Raw genomic sequence first — 18,583 nt, forward strand, 5'->3', positions numbered from 1 at the left:
ATAATCACCGGGTAAGTATATTCAAAAATTTATTTTATTAATAAAAATAACATTTTTCAATATTAAACTTAGCCGGTGATTATATAAGCTGATTCACACCCAGGGGGGTGGGTAGAGACCAGCATTACTTGTTTACATTATTATGAGCTAAGTATTTTGTATTTCATTTTAGCAGTTATTCAAAATAACAAACATAAAATAAATAAGTACCTGGTAAGGAAGTCGACTTGAACAATTACTCTGCCTTTTTAAGTACGTCTTCCTTACGGAGCCTCGCGATCCTCTTAGGATGCTGAGCGACCCCTAGGATCTGAAGTATCAAGGGTTGCAACCCATACAACAGGACCTCATCAAAACCTCTAATCTAGGCGCTTCTCAAGAAATGACTTTGACCACCCGCCAAATCAAGTAGGATGCGAAAGGCTTCTTAGCCTTCCGGACAACCCAAAAAACAATAATAAAACATTTCAAGAGAAAGATTAAAAAGGTTATGGAATTAGGGAATTGTAGTGGTTGAGCCCTCACCCACTACTGCACTCGTTGCTACGAATGGTCCCAGAGTGTAGCAGTTCTCGTAAAGAGACTGGACATTCTTAAGATAAAAAAACGCGAATACTGACTTGCTTTTCCAATAGGTTGCGTCGATTATACTTTGCAGAGATCTATTTTGTTTAGAGGCCACGGAAGTTGCGACAGCTCTAACTTCGTGTGTCCTTACCTTCAGCAAAGCTTGGTCTTCCTCATTCAGATGGGAATGAGCTTCTCGTATTAACAGTCTGATAAAATAGGATAAAGCATTCTTTGACATAGGCAAAGATGGTTTCTTAACTGAACACCATAAAGCTTCAGACGGGCCTCGTAAAGGTTTAGTTCGTTTTAAATAGAACTTAAGAGCTCTTACAGGACATAAGACTCTTTCTAGTTCATTTCTAACCATACGATAAGTTTGGAATATCGAACGATATTGGCCAAGGCCGAGAAGGCAGCTCGTTTTTGGCTAGAAAACCAAGTTGTAGAACATGTAGCCGTTTCGGATGAGAATCCGATGTTCTTGCTGAAGGCATGAATCTCACTGACTCTTTTAGCTGTGGCTAAGCATACCAGGAAAAGTCTTTAAGGTGAGATCTTTCAGGGAGGCTGATTGTAGCGGTTCGAACCTGTCTGACATAAGGAATCTTAGTACCACGTCTAAATACCAACCAGGTGTAACCAAACGACGCTCCTTCGTGGTCTCAAAAGACTTAAGGAGGTCCTGTAGATCTTTATTGTTGGAAAGATCTAAGCCTCTGTGACGGAAGACTGATGCCAACATGCTTCTGTAACCCTTGATAGTGGGAGCTGAAAGAGATCGTTCTTTCCTCAGATATAAGAGGAAGTCAGCTATTTGAGTTACAGAGGTACTGGTCGAGGATACGGATACTGACTTGCACCAGTTCGGAAGATTTCCCACTTCGATTGGTAGACTCTAAGGGTGGATGTTCTCCTTGCTCTAGCAATCGCTCTGGCTGCCTCCTTCGAAAAGCCTCTAGCTCTCGAGAGTCTTTCGATAGTCTGAAGGCAGTCAGACGAAGAGCGTGGAGGCCTTGGTGTACCTTCTTTACGCGTGGCTGACGTAGAAGGTCCACCCTTAGGGGAAGTGTTCTGGGAACGTCTACTAGCCATCGAAGTACCTCGGTGAACCATTCTCTCGCGGGCCAGAGGGAAGCAACTAGCGTCAACCTTGTCCCTTCGTGAGAGGCGAACTTCTGCAGTACCTTGTTGACAATCTTGAACGGAGGGAATGCATATAGATCTAGATGTGACCAATCTAGTAGAAAGGCATCTATATGAACTGCTGCTGGGTCCGGGATTGGTGAGCAAAATATTGGGAGCCTCTTGGTCATCGAGGTTGCGAAGAGATCTATGGTTGGCTGGCCCCAGGTGGCCCAAAGTCTCTTGCATACATCCTTGTGGAGGGTCCATTCTGTTGGAATTATTTGTCCCTTCCGACTGAGACAATCTGCCATGACATTCAAGTTGCCTTGGATGAACCTCGTTACTAGTGATATGTCTAGACCTTTTGACCAGGTGAGGAGGTCCCTTGCGATCTCGTGCAATGTCAGAGAGTAGGTCCCTCCTTGCTTGGAGATGTACGCCAAAGCCGTGGTGTTGTCCGAGTTCACCTCCACCACTTTGCCTTGAAGGAGAGACCTGAAGCTTTTCCAGGTCAGATGTACTGCCAGTAGCTCCTTGCAGTTGAAATGCATTGTCCTTTGACTCGAGTTCCATAATCCCGAGCATTCCCGACCGTCTAATGTCGCACCCCAGCCTACGTCCGATGCGTCCGAGAAGAGAACGTGGTTGGGAGTCTGAACAGTCAGGGGAAGACCCTCTCTAAGGTTGATATAGTCCTTTCACCAAGTCAGACAAGACTTTATCTTTCCGGAAACCGGGATCGAGACCGCTTCTAGCGTCTTGTCCTTTTTCCAGTGAAAAGCTAGATGGTATAGAAGAGGACGGAGGTGTAGTCTTCCTAGTGACACAAATTGATCCACGGATGACAGTGTCCCTACCAGACTCATCCACAGCCTGACTGGGCAGCGTTCCTTCTTCAGCATCTTCTGGATGGATAGCAGGGCTGGGGGCTGATCGTCTTGTTCAGCAACGTCCTCATCAGAGGGTTCCTCATCCGAAACTGATGAGGAAACGGCAACGGAGTGGGCAACGTCTGACTCGCTGAATCCGGTCGCACTGGTGGATGCGTGACGGAGCCGGACGCAATATCATGGAACTGCTGCACAGTCTGTGAACTGTCAACAACCATGGGTGCGCGAGGAAGTACAGCGTCAACCCGAAACTGTCTAGACTGTCTGGGTTGTGCAGTCAACACCCTACCGGGTTGCTGAGGTTGACGCACTGCGTCACAACAAGTCACCTCTGCTGGTTGTTGAACGTCCTGAACGTCAACAACCACCTCCGAGCGTCGCTTAACGTCAACGTGCGACTGGCAACCCACACTGGGTGCATCGGTGGAGGAACCACCTCAACTGGCAGACGCGAGTAGGTTACCTCAGCGTCAACAGGGCGCACAACCGACCGGTTGGAAGGTTGTTGGCCAGAAGGAGGAACCACCTCAACTGGCAGACGCGAGTAGGTTACCTCAACGTCAACAGGGCGCACAACCAACCGGTTGGAAGGTTGTTGGCCAGAAGGAGGAACCACCTCAACTGGCAGACGCGAGTAGGTTACCTCAGCGTCAACAGGGCGCACAACCGACCGATTGGAAGGTTGTTGGCCAGAAGGTTCTTCTCCGCATTTAAGTCCTCTATCAAGGACGCAAGCTTGGACTGCATGTCTTGCAGCAAAGCCCATTTAGGGTCTACGGGAGCAGGTGTGGCAACAGACGGGGTTAGCGACTGAGGCGGAACCATTTACCATCCCTGAAAGCCTTGTTATGTGTGACATAATAGTACAGCAAAACTTCAAAGGCTCGACAAAAGTTGAGAAGTTGACCTGTAAACAACTTGGAGCGTCTCCTGGCTAGGCGCCAGGGCGAGTCTACCAGAATTGAGAAGTCTATCTGGGCAGAGGCATGAACTCCCAAGCCGAGAACTTCTCTCGTGTCCTATCAGACTCTCGCTCTATAAGCCAGTTTAAAAGAAGGGAAATCAAAGGCTGTATCCCTAAAACTCCTCCTGGTGCAAAAACCAGTCGCCTAGCCAACGTAACGCTCTCTAGGAGAGCGAGAGAGCACTAGCTTAAAAACAACGGCTTCGAAGTAGCTAGGCCTAGTGTAAGTTCTGACGTTTAGGCGAACGAGGAGCAGCAGTTACAAGATCCGGACGAAGATCCTTAAAAAATCATCATGATTTAATTAAAGTCCATAGGAGGCTAAGCAGCTTAAGGCTCCTCTCCAAATGACAGAGTCCTCAAGGGAATATCAGTAGGAGGGAGAACAGCAACTTCCTCATCTACAGGAACCTTGTCCGATAAAAGCTAGTTTACCTCAGTGAGTCTCTCACTGGTGCATTAGTAGCAGACCAGAAGGCAACGTCATGTAACTGCTTGACAGTCTGTGAACTGTCAACAACTAAACTGTCAACCACAACAGGTGCGTGAGGACATACAGTGTCCACTCGAGACTGCTTTGACTGTCTAGACTGAGCAGTCAAAACAACTCTAGAATGCGGAGGTTGACGCACCGCGTCAAAACAAAACAACTTAGACTGTTGTTGTACCTCTCGAACGTCAACGGAAGGTTCCGTGCGTTACTGAACGTCAACATGCGGCTGGCAGGGTACACTGGAACGCATGGGTGGCGGGACTCTCTCAGCTGGAGTGCGGCAGAAGGTCGCCTCAGCGTCCACAGGACGCACAACCGTGGTTGGTTGTAGGCTAGAGGTTGGTGCAGTGTCAACCTTCTCCGCACGAAAGTCCCGCATAAATGACGTTAACTGAGACTGCATGGTCTGCAGCAAAGACCACTTAGGGTCTACAGGAGCAGGTGCGGCAACAGACGGTGTGACTGCCTGATGCGGTACCGCTTTGCCTCTCTTAGGAGGTGAGCAGTCGTCGGAAGACTGCAGCGAGTCCGAACTGACCCAGTGGCTACAACTGGGCCGTTGGACTTGCGCGGAAGGGACCGACTTGCGCTTAATAAGCCGCGAGACCTTGGTCCATGGTTTCTTACGAGAAACCTCTTCCGCAGACGAGAAATAAATGGGCTCTCTCGTCTTTGTGTGGGTGGGGCGATCTTGGGTAGATACGCCCGAAACCACGGAGGGAAAAAACGTCTGTTCGTTGATCAAGGCCTCTCGAACCCATAAGTCGTTCGACATTACTTCTCCCCTGGGCTTGGGAGCTTGCAAGAGGTCCCGGACTAGGTGAACGACAGGGACGAACAGACGAACCCTCGGACGCAACACTGTAACACTTTGCGCATATCACTTTATCGATTTTCTGTTTTGCACTTATTTCACTGAAATCGAAACTTTTACTGATTTCTACCTGAAACACGCAATTCTACCCTTCATTAAAAGGTAGTAATTGCGAAATCAGTCGTATAATGCAGCTCATTAATACTAGCAAAAAACAGAAAACATATATAAAGATAAAAAATTCAGTGGCTGGGAAAGAGACTAAACACTAGTTCAAATAAACTACGTTTACAATCTCTCACCGCACATAGCCTGGGGACAAGAATAAAACCCTAGAAACGTTTTACCTTCTTCCCCGTACAGCGACTAGGGACGAGAGTAACACGAGAACAACGTTACCCGCTTGAACGGAACGTTTTCTCTCCTCTCTCTCTCTTGATTTCGCACCTAAGAGAAGAGCCCAATTATATATCGTCAAAAAAACAAAAAAAAAACATGTTATTTGACTAAAGGAAAAAACTGAAAGGTTTTCCAAATTAAAAGTTCCTTTAATTTAGAATTTAAAACATTTAAGCTAAGAAAGAAAGAACAAAACGTCAGAATCGATTTACTCTTACTGCAAAGTGAAACCGTGATACACTCTCTCTCTATCGTAACGATAGAGCGCATGTTGAACGTCCTGAACCTCAACAACTGCGTAGTCTAAAAAAACTAAACGTAGTTCATCTTTGAAAACAGTACGAAGACTATCAAAGAAATTCTTTCATAAAATATTAAATTTAAAAAGTTTTAAATTCTTTAAAGGCTAAATACGATATAACGGGCTCAGCGTTGATTAACTTCGGTTCCAAGTTAGGACCGCCTACTATCAGGAAAGGTCGCATATAAACAAAACATAAAAATTTATTTTTATATGTTTATAATAAATGGAAAGTTAATCGAAGAGGCCTAATAAAGGCGGAGAGATATAAAATATATAGATCTATAACGTGTTAAGCAAAATTACTAAAAACCTAAACACACTTCCGTCTAAGGGAAGGGTCGGCCATTTAAAAGTGAAAGAGAGTCCATACTCTCTTTGTCACCATAATTAAATCTATCCAAAACGAGTTCAAGTTTTGAGATGAAGATAAAACACCTGCATAGCGAAAGCTCAAAACTAGAATAGTGTACTTCACCAAATAGTTGTGAAAACAAATCCAGTTAGTAACAGCGAATTAGTAGGTCTTGCCGGTAGCCCGACAGAGAGAAAATTGGTTCTATGTTTACATTGAGTACTGAGTACCTGCTCGACAGATGGCGCTGTTGATGTACACCCCCTACCTGCATAGCGATCGCTGGCGTATTTTGAACGTAGAGTTTTCTGTCGAGCAACAGAGTTGCAGCTTATATAATCACCGGCTAAGTTTAATATTGAAAACTAAGGGTTGTCTGGTATCCAAGGTAAGAGATCAAGAAGAACGAAGAAGAAAAAAAAGGTTTCTATGCCCTCGAGGAAAACCTCGGAGACGAATCCCTCTTTGACTTACCCACGCCGACTCCTTTCAGCAACACTCACACCTACAAAAATAAAAAACTAAAAGAACAAGTTAGTCAAAGATCAGTCCAAAAAGGATAAGCAGTAAAGTGAGACATCGTCCACTCTCTACCGAGCCAAAGGCAAAAGTGACAATAGAACAAAGGTGTGTGTTTGTGAGCGGAGCAGCCGGTACTACCCTTACCTCGTTAAAAGTCTTGTGGCTAGTCTTTTAGCTTTACCGAAAGTATATTCCCTAATAATGAGCGAAAAGGTTTATATTAGTGTCGGAACAAAGAGGATGTTCTGGCTGCACTCAGATAGGATACTAAGCCTTGCATGGTTCGTCAGCTCTGCCATGTTGACCAACTTTTACCTGACCTCTACTCTTTAGTCCTTGAGTTGTATGAGTTGCTTTGTCTATAGTGTGTACATAGTTTTTGTTATCATTATCGCTAAGTCCTGGTATGAATGTGGATGCCAAGAAATTCAGATAATAACAGTATGTGGTAGGCATAACTACTTTTATTTGTTCCCTCTATCAAAATACAGATGATTCTACCCTTGATGGTCTTCTTACCACTATGGCTATGATACAAGATGATAGAAAGGCCTCTTTTTGATAGTTGGTGATTTCAACACCCACTATAGGAAGTGACTAAATTCTGTTTCTCCTACTGATAGCCATAGCTTATGAGCTTTAGACTTTTCCTCTGAATAATGCCGTGAGCAAATCATAAGTGAAGCTACTCTCATTTCTGGTAACTGTTTGGACCTAGTATACACAGACTCCTCTGGTGTTATAACAAGGAATGTTAGTTCTCCGGTGGGGACGTTTGATCATGCCTTGGTTTTGTTAGTAATTAAGACTGTATACATAAAATTTCAAGCAGGCTGCAATGGCATTTTGAGTAATCTTTTGCATATGAATTGGACACAATTTTATGTAAGTGCTGATTGTTTTTCTCTTGAATGCGAATCGGGTCAACATAACTGCTAGTTAAAATACCAAGTGAAAGACAAACCTTGGCTCAATGATAACTATTAATGTGCTTACTGTATTTGGAGAAGCAGGAGGCCTATCATTTTTGGAAGAGTAACAGATTAGATTTGGCATGGAATAACTATACTCAGCAAAAAGAGTTCATGCTTAAACTGAGAAGGAATACAACTTGACCATTAAAGAAACCCTTTCTGGTACACACCAAATACATAAATGGTGGGCTACCCTTATATATCCACTCTTTGGTGTAGACTCAACAGATCCTCCTTTACTTAAACCAGATAGCTCTGTCACTCACTGTTCAAAGGAAAAGGCAACCCTTTTTACTGATGCATTTGATAGTAAACAGAGCAATGGAAAACTCAATCTTCATCATTCCTGTTTTTCTAAGGCTAAACTAACTAGATCAGGTTTCTGATCCTGTGAAATAAAAATACTTTTGATGGACCTTGATGCTTATGGAGGTGTAGACCCAAATGGTATTTTTTCTTTTTTTTTCATAAAGATTGCTGATTTCTTAGCCCTGTAAATTAGCAAGAAGGGGGGTCTTTTTGCACTTGTTGGAGAATTAGTAATGCTACTCCACTATGTTAATCTGTGTAGTAGCTCTACCCCTGCTGATTACTACCTAATTTCATTAACCCCCATATTATCGAAAGTTTTTGAATGTCCTTTGGCAAAATGTGTAAACATGTATGCATGCATAATTTGTTCAGTAGTTTGCAATTTAGCTTTTGCAAAGGCCTTTGAGCATGTGATTTCCTTCTTACAATTTCTAATACCATATAAAAATCCCTTGATTTTGGTCAGAAGTTTGTTTGCTTGGCCTTGATTTTAATGCTGCCTTTGGCCATGTTAATCATGTGGCCCTTGTTTTCAAACCCAAAGAGTTGAGAGTGGGTGGGTCTTTTCTTGTTGTTGATGGGCACCATAGTGAGTATAGGAATGTAATATCTGGTGTTCCTGCCCTATTACTTTTCATACTATATACACAATATCTAGAAAGCAAGTTGGTTGCATATGAAGATGATGCTACTCTTTTTGCCTCAATCCCATCTCCTGAATGTAGATCTAGGGTTGATTAATCTCTTAATAGAGATCTAGTTCAAATTAGTGCATGGTGCAAATTATGGGGCATGAAGTTGAACTCTAACAAAACTCAAAGTATAATTGTAAGTAGGCTGAGGACAGTGGCTCTTCAACATCCAGATCTCTATACTGTATTGTACTCCTCCAAAATATTGGGTATGATTCTTGATTGCAAATTCACTTTAGAGAAGCATATTCGGTCTGTTTCTTCATCAATTGTACAAAGAATTGATTTATTGAGAAAGTCTTAAAGATTTTTGTTGATCAATCTATCCTGAAGAAATACTCTAATTCCTTTATTATACTTTGTTCTGACTACAGTATTGTTCTCCCATCTGATCTTCAGCTTCTTCTCATCCTCAGTGGTTGAACAAAAACTTGTGGCCTATTAATTCTTTTATTACTAATCTTGATATTCATCTCTGGCACTGCACTTCTTTAGTTCTTCATGCATGTTGCATAAGATTTTTCATAATTCTGACCATCCTTTCCATTCTCAGTCTTTCCTTCATCATTATAAAACTCTACACTACACAGTATTCTATTAGTTTTATTCCAGCTGTGACCAGATTGTGGAATGATACTAATCTGGTAGTTGAATCAGTAGAATTTCAAAAGTTCAAACTTCCGGCAATTTTTTTTTTTTCATGTTGAACAGGTTGATATAAGTTTCTTTTCATAGTTTATACATGACAGATTTGTTTTAACACTGTTACTGATCTTAATATATCTTATACCGGGTATTCTTTATTTATTACTTCTCATATATAGATTGTTTATTCCCTTTCCTCACTGGGCTATTTTTGCTGTTGGAAACCTTGGGATTGTAGCATCCTGCTTTTACAAATAGGGTTATAGCTTAGCTAGTAATAACAATAACAACTAGAAAAGCACTACGAGAGTGCACACCCCCGCCACGGCAGCTTATTTCTCGAAACCAGCTTGCCTTTCCCAGAATAAATTTTGGTCGACCTTGACCTTTGACCTAGGACTTTCAAAATTGAATGGCTTCCACAATTAGGGTTGTAGCTTAGCTAGTAATAACAAAAACAACTAGAAAAGCATTACGAGAGTGCACACCCCCGCCACGGCAGCTTATTTCTCGAAACCAGCTTGCCTTTCCCAGAATAAATTTCGGTCGAGCTTGACCTTTGACCTAGGACTTTCAAAATTGAATGGCTTCCACAATTAGGGTTGTAGCTTAGCTAGTAATAACAATAACAACTAGAAAAGCATTACGAGAGTGCACACCTCCGCCACGGCAGCTTATTTCTCGAAACCAGCTTGCCTTTCCCAGAATAAATTTTGGTAGACCTTGACCTTTGACCTAGGACTTTCAAAATTGAATGGCTTCCACAATTAGGGTTGTAGCTTAGCTAGTAATAACAATAACAACTAGAAAAGCATTACGAGAGTGCACACCTCCGCCACGGCAGCTTATTTCTCGAAACCTGCTTGCCTTTCCCAGAATAAATTTCGGTAGACCTTGACCTTTGACCTAGGACTTTCAAAATTGAATGGCTTCCACAATTAGGGTTGTAGCTTAGCTAGTAATAACAATAACAACTAGAAAAGCATTACGAGAGTGCACACCTCCGCCACGGCAGCTTATTTCTCGAAACCTGCTTGCCTTTCCCAGAATAAATTTCGGTAGACCTTGACCTTTGACCTAGGACTTTCAAAATTAAATTGCTTCCACATCTCAACATAACATTTAATCCCTGAAAGTTTCACTATTCTATGAGTAAAATTGTGGCCAGGAAGTTGTTCACAGATAACAGACAAACGGGCACAAACATAGCCTCTTCCCAACTGGAAAAAGCTGGAAATGATTAAATTTTCGAAGGTCAAGTTGACGGTCAAGCAAAATGTCCATTTCATGTAATCAGCCATAAGGTTGGACCTCGTTGTCACAGATACTTTAAACTTGGTTTGTATTTGAGTGTAAGAAAATCCACACCAATTAATACATGTTAAGGCAGATCAAGGTCGAGTTCAAGTTCAAGGTAAGTAAAAGGTTGAATTCCGGTCATCAACCATAGCGCCACAATTTTAATAGTAAAGTAATGAAACTTGCAAGGCTCTTAAACTGTTATGTAAAGACCTGGAAAGGATCAATTGATTCTTGGAAAGGCTTGCTGGTTTCGAGAAATAAGTTGCCATGGCGGAGGTCTGCACTCTGAGCGCTTTTCTAGTTTTCTAAGAGACCTAAGTAGCAAATGAAGTTCCATGGAAAAAGAGTTACCTTATTCCATGTGGATGTATTATCCAATTTGGATAACTTATGGATTAAAACCTACAACTTCCGTAAATATTTTGGTATTACATTATAGATATTTTCATATTGGTCTAGTCTTGTGATTACAAAGTTATTTCATATAATTCGTAACATCTATACTTAGGTGTTTCTTTGAGAATGCTATGTTTCATATGTGATGGTGTCCTGTTTTAACTTTTGATCAAAGAACTCTGATTAAATGTAACAATATGAAATCTAGTCTGTACCGGAAGTCAAAATTTTAGAAAGGTGTAAAACTGGGCGGAGTTTGTAAACATGCGGGAACTTCAAAGGATAAAATGTTACTTAACTATTTCATAAAAAAATTTTTTAAAGTAATACATGACATGGACTTTAAATTTTTCACAACACACTTGGAAGAACAGTAACAAATTTTGAAAAATATCAAAAGACTTCATACTTTTATGGATAAAGTACCTTATTCCCTTATCCTTCAGACTCTATAGCAAAATATGCAAATATTACCACAATGTCCCTTGGTAACAATGAATTCCACGGTAGTGAGAAATAGAAGTACTGTGTAGCAAAGGTAATATACTCTTAGCACAGCATTAGGCATAAAAAATATAAGGCGAAGAAATAACATAAAAACTTATAAGAAATATATCTAACAAATTTTTACATAGGATCCCCACCCAATCACAAGGTATTAGTATTTAATACACAATACAATGCAACACAACCTAATTTAGAGTAACCTAACCAAACCTTGTTAACAAACCCCAGTACCCATATTCACTTGCCAGTTCTGAGATACCCAATATCCACCCATTGGAAAGGACCCTAAATTTACAAAGCAACTACCACTTGACCTAGCTTAGGGTAATTTTAGCAATGGAGACTACCTGCATTTAGTCGGTTAGGCTACCAACAGCCAACTGCTGTTAGGCCTCGTAAATCGTTAAAGTTTAAGTTTACGGTAAACTTGCTTACAAATTACTATGAATTTTTATATCAAACAGCAGACAAATTCTGGGTAGTTTGTAGCGCTACGACCAAGCGTCCTAATTTTCTTATTATCGCTCCGACTGTTATCTTGTATAGAATAAAAACGTTTGGAAATGGTCAACGGATCTTAAATATGTTGTGTAAGGGGGGGTCCGGGGGGGCGCAGCCCCCCTGGGTAAGCACACGGCTTTTAGCATAGGTTAGGTGGGTTTTTTAAGTTAGCTTCTCCCGTTGTACTCGTAAGTAAGGAACCTGTTGTGTAAGGGCGGGGGGGGGGGGGGGTCCGAGGGGCAAAGCCCCCCTGGGTAAGGATATGGCTTTTAGCATAGGTTAGGTGGGTTTTTTAAGTTAGCTTCTCCTGCCAAAATCGTTTTTAGAACGACGGCCACAGATCAGAATATTCCCGTTTTCCACGGGATCTGGCCGTCACCCTACAAACGCTCCCAAATTCTGAAGCAATTATGGCATATGGCCGAGGTGCTTCGGCTTATGTAACCTATAATCAGTAGAGACTAGACTATGACCCATAAGACATTCAAGTTTTGAATGTATATTTCTAGCTTCAATGGAAACGTCAGCTATGATCTTGGCTATCATAATTTGAAATCTTTGTCCACTTAACAACAACGCATTTTAACCCAGACTAGCCTACAGCTATATGAAAAACATTGCCCAGTAATACAGTACAATAATAGCAAAATTATATCGTGCCATAGATTTAGATAATCAGCCAAAATAACAATACTTGGCTATAGTACTGAGCTCCGATTTGGTTACCATTACACCGACTGAATTCTGTCATTTATGCTTCAACCGAAGTTAAAAATGAACATAATGTTATGTGTATTTTTTAGATCATTTAGTAACATTTATACTAACCTGAATGAGGCGTGGTACTTTTCAACATAAGAATGTCTCACTTCATTGACGGACGTTGGCTGTGTTTACAAACACAGCGTCGTCGACCGTCAGGTGTCGTTCTCTATTATGGTTTTAAGAAATAACAGGTGCGTTCCTTCTGTCTGGATAACGATTTAATTATTCATAAAAAAACAGAGATCCTAATAAAATTAGAATAATAAATAATTAAATCGTTAGCCAGACAGATTGGACTTATTCTTCTTTGTCTGCATCCCTTCCCACTTCTATGTGGGGACAGAGGTAGATGGAGTCTGGAGAACGCTGATCAGAAACATCGACCCCACATAGAAGTAGGAAGGGATGCAGACAAAGAAGTTCCTTCTGTCTGGTTAACGATATAATTATTTAAAAAAAAACAGATCCTAATAATATTAAAATAATAAACAATTAAATCGTTAGCTAGACAAAAGGAACTTCTTCTTCTTCTTCTTCTTCTTCTTTGTCTGCATTCCTTCCCACTTCTATGTAGGGGACAGAGGTAGATGGAGAACGCTAGCCAGAAACACCGACCCCACATATTAGTGGGAAGGGATTCAGACAAAGTAGAAGAAGAAGAAGTTCCTTCTGTCTGGATAACGATTTAATTATTTTATATTTTAATATCAAAATCTCGTTTTTTTTTTTTTTTTTTTTTTTTTTGGATTTCATGTCTGAAAAAAATACTATTTTCCGATTCAGAATTTTTTTTAGTTAATGATGTAAAGGATAGCCAAAAGTCATTATTTTGTGAGTGATTAAATACTGTAGTTTTTCTCTTCTATGGAATTCTTTTTCTTTGATAGAAAAAAACTGCTAATATAAATCAAATTAAATTCAATAGAATTCTTCGAAGACTTACTTATGTTCTGTTGTTAGTTCCCCCTTTTTTTTTGTTTAATGTGTCAACTAGCAAGAGATGAGTAAAAGACAATTACATGCCACTTCAACTTGAATCGTTACAAGATGAGTGATATATTTATGCAGCTTCCCTTAGCCAGGATAGTTCAACAGAAAAACATTACAATAGTCACTGTCAAGTTCATAAATAATCACTGACTTAGGAGGAACACCTTATGATGCAAAACTTCTCCATTGGTCGCTTATCAGCAGCACATTAAATCCTTCCATGATACTCACACTTACCTCACGCACACTTTCTCGTCTCCTGCACTCTAAGGTCCTTCCTTTCCAGTATGTCTGTCATACCATGTATCCAACCCTTTCTAGATCTTCTTACCATCCTACACTTAGTATTTTTTAATAATAAAATATTTTCATTTACCACCTCAAAATGCTCGGCTGCATTCTATCACTTATGGTGCATTTCTACAAACACTTCTATATCTCCACATTTGCAGTTTAGATGACCTCCTTGAGTCAGTATTTTTTACCTCACACTCAACATTCTCTGAGTCAAATTCTTTGTAAAAGTACTGGCTACTCTTTCCCTTTCATCCTTTATCCTTCAAATGTCTTCCCAATCATTCAAATTATCAAAAGTGAGGAGATTATCCAACTCGATGAGTCAGACTCGAATCTTACAAAAAATATCCTATTTTTCCATTTGACCTTCAAGCAGTACGTTTTTCATTGACAGTAGGACACTAGAAAGGGGTCTGGCATCAGAGCCCGAATATCTTACCAGAACCTGTAGGCCTATGTTACTGTCATCATCATCATCAGCCCTTATTAATCCACTGCAGAACAAAGGCCTCAGACACGCCTTTCCACTTGGGCCATTTTATGGTCTTTCTGTGCCAGTTTACGCCCACAAACTTCCTTAGTTTGTCGATCCATTATCTCTCTTCCTTTGTTTCTTTTACAATAATTAGGGACCCATTCTGTCATCCTTAATGTCCATCTATTGTCTATAATTCTAATTATATGTCCTGCACATGTCCATTTCTTTTTCTTACATGTTGTTAGAATATCATCTACTTTAGTTTGTTTTCGTATCCATATTGCTCTTTTTCGGTATGTTACTGTACATACTAGTAAATAATGACTCTTTGGTTGGGTTATTCTTGCAGAGCTTTTTAGTTGCATTTCAACCTCGCCACATTATCACACACTATTACTTCAATGCACAAGAGATGGATCGTCCATGATGTGTCAATTGGATTTTTTTTTTTTTTTACTGCCTGAAGAATTCCTGTCTCCAGGATTATATTTAAGGCCATATCGAGAGTATGCCTAGATATTACACTGATAGTTATCAGCTTTTTTTCATCTCTGTAAAATGTTTAGCGACACTGAAAACCCTTTAAGATAAACATATTTCATATCGAAAGTATGCCTAAGATATTACACTGATACTTATCAGCTTTTTTTTTTCAATCTCTGTAAAACATTTAGCAACACTGAAAACCCTTTATGATAAACATATTCCATTAGGAATCATTTCCTTATCAAGATTTTCAGGTAAGTAACAAAGGACTCCAATTTTATTGTAAATAAAAAAGTAGAAGGACAAATTTAGAATTGATTGCAACACCGAGTCTTCAATATACTTGCTAATGCGATTAAACAATTCAATATATATTGTATAAGCATGTACATTTCATAGAGCTTGCTGAAAAATTATCACAAAAACTTTGAGTACTCATAATTTTCATTACAAATAAGGACTAGGAATCAATATTACTTAAGCCTATGTACGGTATGTTCTTTAGCATTTTATTCATTTGTTATTGTTTAATGATGCCATTTCCCTATGATATTGCTACCCTTGACAATGCATAAGTTCTTGTTTATAATTATGTTTTTGCCCCTGTTTGTTTGTGAACAACTTCGTTAATACGTTGTATTTTCTTACTTTCCGTGCTTCTTTTATAGTCTCTTGGGACCCATTCTGTTATTCTTATTGTCCATTTATTATCTGTCCTTCCCATTATATGTCCTCCCCATGGCCATTTCTTTTTCTTACATGTTAGAATATTGTTTATTTTGATTTAGCTCTTGTAATCACGTTGCTCTTTTTCTGTCTCTTAAGTGTCATTCCCCTCACTACTCTTTCCATAGTTCTTTGAGTTGTTACTAGCTTATGTTCTAGGGCTTTAATAAGGCTCCAAGTTTCTGATGAATATGTTAATACTGGTAGGAACAGTTGATTGAATCCTTTTTTTTTTAAAGAAAGTGACATCTTACGTCTCATAATTTCATCCCATGCTTATCCTTCTTTTACTTTATTTCATGTCCTAGGGACACACTGTCCGTCCTAAGTATGTATAGTTATTAACAATCCCTAGAGTCTCGTCCATACCTTATTTATTGTCTCTGCATTTTCATTGAACATTATCTTAGCTTTACTTATATTCATTTTCAGTCCTTTATTTCTGCTTTCTTTATTCAAATCTTCTATCGTCTTTTGCAATTCCCCCATGATTCACTAAATAGAAAAATGTCATCTGCAAATCTTAAGTTGTTAAGGTATTTTTCATTAATGTTAATTTCTACATTTTGGCAAACTGAAATTCTTAAAATCTTCTTCAAGGCACACTTTGAAGAATTTAAAGACCAGGAATTAGAACACAAAAGCAAATTCTAAATTTGACTCACATACCTTAATTCTATAATACAAGCAAAATAGATTTGTGTAGACCAGTCACTTGTTTGAATATATTTTTCACTGCTATGTGCACTTACTATATATATATATATATATATATATATATATATATATATATATATATATATATATATATATATATATATATATATATATATATATATATATAAACCACTGGGAAAATGAAAATAGGAAATATAAGTCCTGACTAGTTTTGTGATACATATTTAAGAAATATGTATTTACTTCTATGTTTTTAGGAACACTATAAGTCTGTAGCCCTAAATATATTGATGATGAAATAAATGAGATTAGAACAATAGGTAAGAAACTGAAGTACCCTGAAATTGTATTAGATGATACACTAAGGACTGCTAAAAAGACTTTTTTGGTAATGATAACAGGAAAAACTATAAGACACAAAACCTGCTTGTACTGCCTTATAGTATTTCTTTTAAAGAAATTCCCCAACTGATAAACAAATTCAACGTTAATGTAACATTTAAGAGTAGCAAGACAATAAAAACAGCCCTAATAAAGAATTCTCCTGACATTACCAAGGGATGTATATATCATATTCCATGCAATTCATGTGAAAAATTCTATATTGGTCAAACTGGTAAAACCCTCCAAAGAGAATTGAACAACATGAGAAGAGTGTCAGATATGCTCAAGATAATAATGCAATCTTGCCCCCATTAGAGATGAAAATCACCCTATTGATTGGTCATATGCAAAGAAAATAGTTCATTCAAATAACTCATTGGAAAGAAACATCTTAGAGTCCAGTTTTATAGAGTAAACCTTTGATAATAACTTAAATATTGGACATGGAATGTACAAACTCAATGCATTTATATGCAAAGATATTTGCAAGCTATATAAAAGAACTCCATGTCCCACAGATAATAAATGCCACTGTGAAATTAATATTTAGATCCAAGATAGCATTCCCTGGTAGGTAAAACTATTTCGTAAAGTATACATAATTGCTTTGGCACTATATATTATGTTAGATACTGTATAATTATTGATATGTATGTAATTGTATGTTCCTGTTGATAGGTTTATATGTGCATAACTGTATATGTGTATTAATCATGTGTACATACACGTACATGTAAGTCTATGTATCTATGTATATGTATTGGCATATGTGTAGGTATGTATGTACTGTATGTCTGTATATGTACAGTATACCTGTATGCATATGTATGTCTATGTATATATTTATACTGTACGTATGTGCAGATATGTATAGATAAGTTTGTATATATACATATGATTTTGCTTATGTATTTATATGGATAAGGCTACCTCCATTAATATAAAATTGTATTGGATCCCTAAGCAAATTTACCTGTCATCTCATTAGCCACGTGCCCGTAAGAGTCTCCCTGGCACGTGGCTAATGAGGGGTGAACTCCTTCCAGAAACACCCGATAACAGCCCAGGTAGCTGGTCTGGGAATGCCTCATTGTTCTATAAATCTCTCTATGTATGTCCGTACATATACTGTACCATATAAGTAAAGAAACCTTGTTCAATATATCAGTCCTCTGAAGAAGCATCACGAAACTAGTCAGGACTTAATCTTATATTTCCTATTTTCTTTTTCCCAGTGGTTCTCTCACATCTGAACATCACATTTCCACGTGATTTTTACGCACACACACACACTCACGCGCACACACACACACACACACACACACACACACACATATATATATATATATATATATATATATATATATATATATATATATATATGTCTTACTTATAACTGTAATCGAACAGTTCAACATGTTTTTTTCAAAAAGGCCCATAAAAGAAATACAGGAAATAAATAAATCACTATATTTCGGTCAATAAACATTGACCCTCTTCAGGATGTAAAGTAAGAGGGTCAATGTTTATTGACCGAAATATAGTGACTTATTGATTTCCTGTGTTTCTTTTATGGGCCTTTTTGAAAAACACACACACACACACACACACACACACACACATATATATATATATATATATATATATATATACATATATACAGTATATATATATATATATATATATATATACTGTGTATATATATATATATATATACTGTGTATATATATATATATATATATATATATATATATATATATATATATATATATATATATATATATATATATATCCATTACACAATGTATATAGTGCCTATATTATATTTCTTCATACATTTGAAGGATACATCCAAATTATTAACCTTCATGTTCTCATAGGCCCTTCTCTCTTCTCTACCTTCGCTGCAATCCAACCATCAAGTACATAAAATTCACAACCCAGGTCAGCAGAGGCATAATGGTCTTTTTCAGGAGTGGAATAATCATCAAAACATCTTGGTAAAACAAACTAAGGC

At 38.6% G+C, this 18,583-nt stretch overlaps 1 protein-coding gene across 1 annotated transcript in view; it reads right to left on the bottom strand.

Annotated features, from left to right (window-relative positions):
• The window catches only part of gcl (germ cell-less), a 151,970-nt gene extending 139,222 nt beyond the window's left edge, over positions 1-12,748 (bottom strand). Inside the window, exon 1 of the mRNA XM_068344079.1 lies at positions 12,591-12,748. The gene's annotated coding sequence lies outside the window, so the exon portion shown is untranslated. The remainder of the gene's footprint in view (positions 1-12,590) is intronic.
• Between the last annotated feature and the right edge of the window lie 5,835 nt (positions 12,749-18,583).

The sequence above is a fragment of the Palaemon carinicauda genome, chromosome 20 (assembly GCF_036898095.1).
Source record: "Palaemon carinicauda isolate YSFRI2023 chromosome 20, ASM3689809v2, whole genome shotgun sequence".
Taxonomy (NCBI): domain Eukaryota; kingdom Metazoa; phylum Arthropoda; class Malacostraca; order Decapoda; family Palaemonidae; genus Palaemon; species Palaemon carinicauda.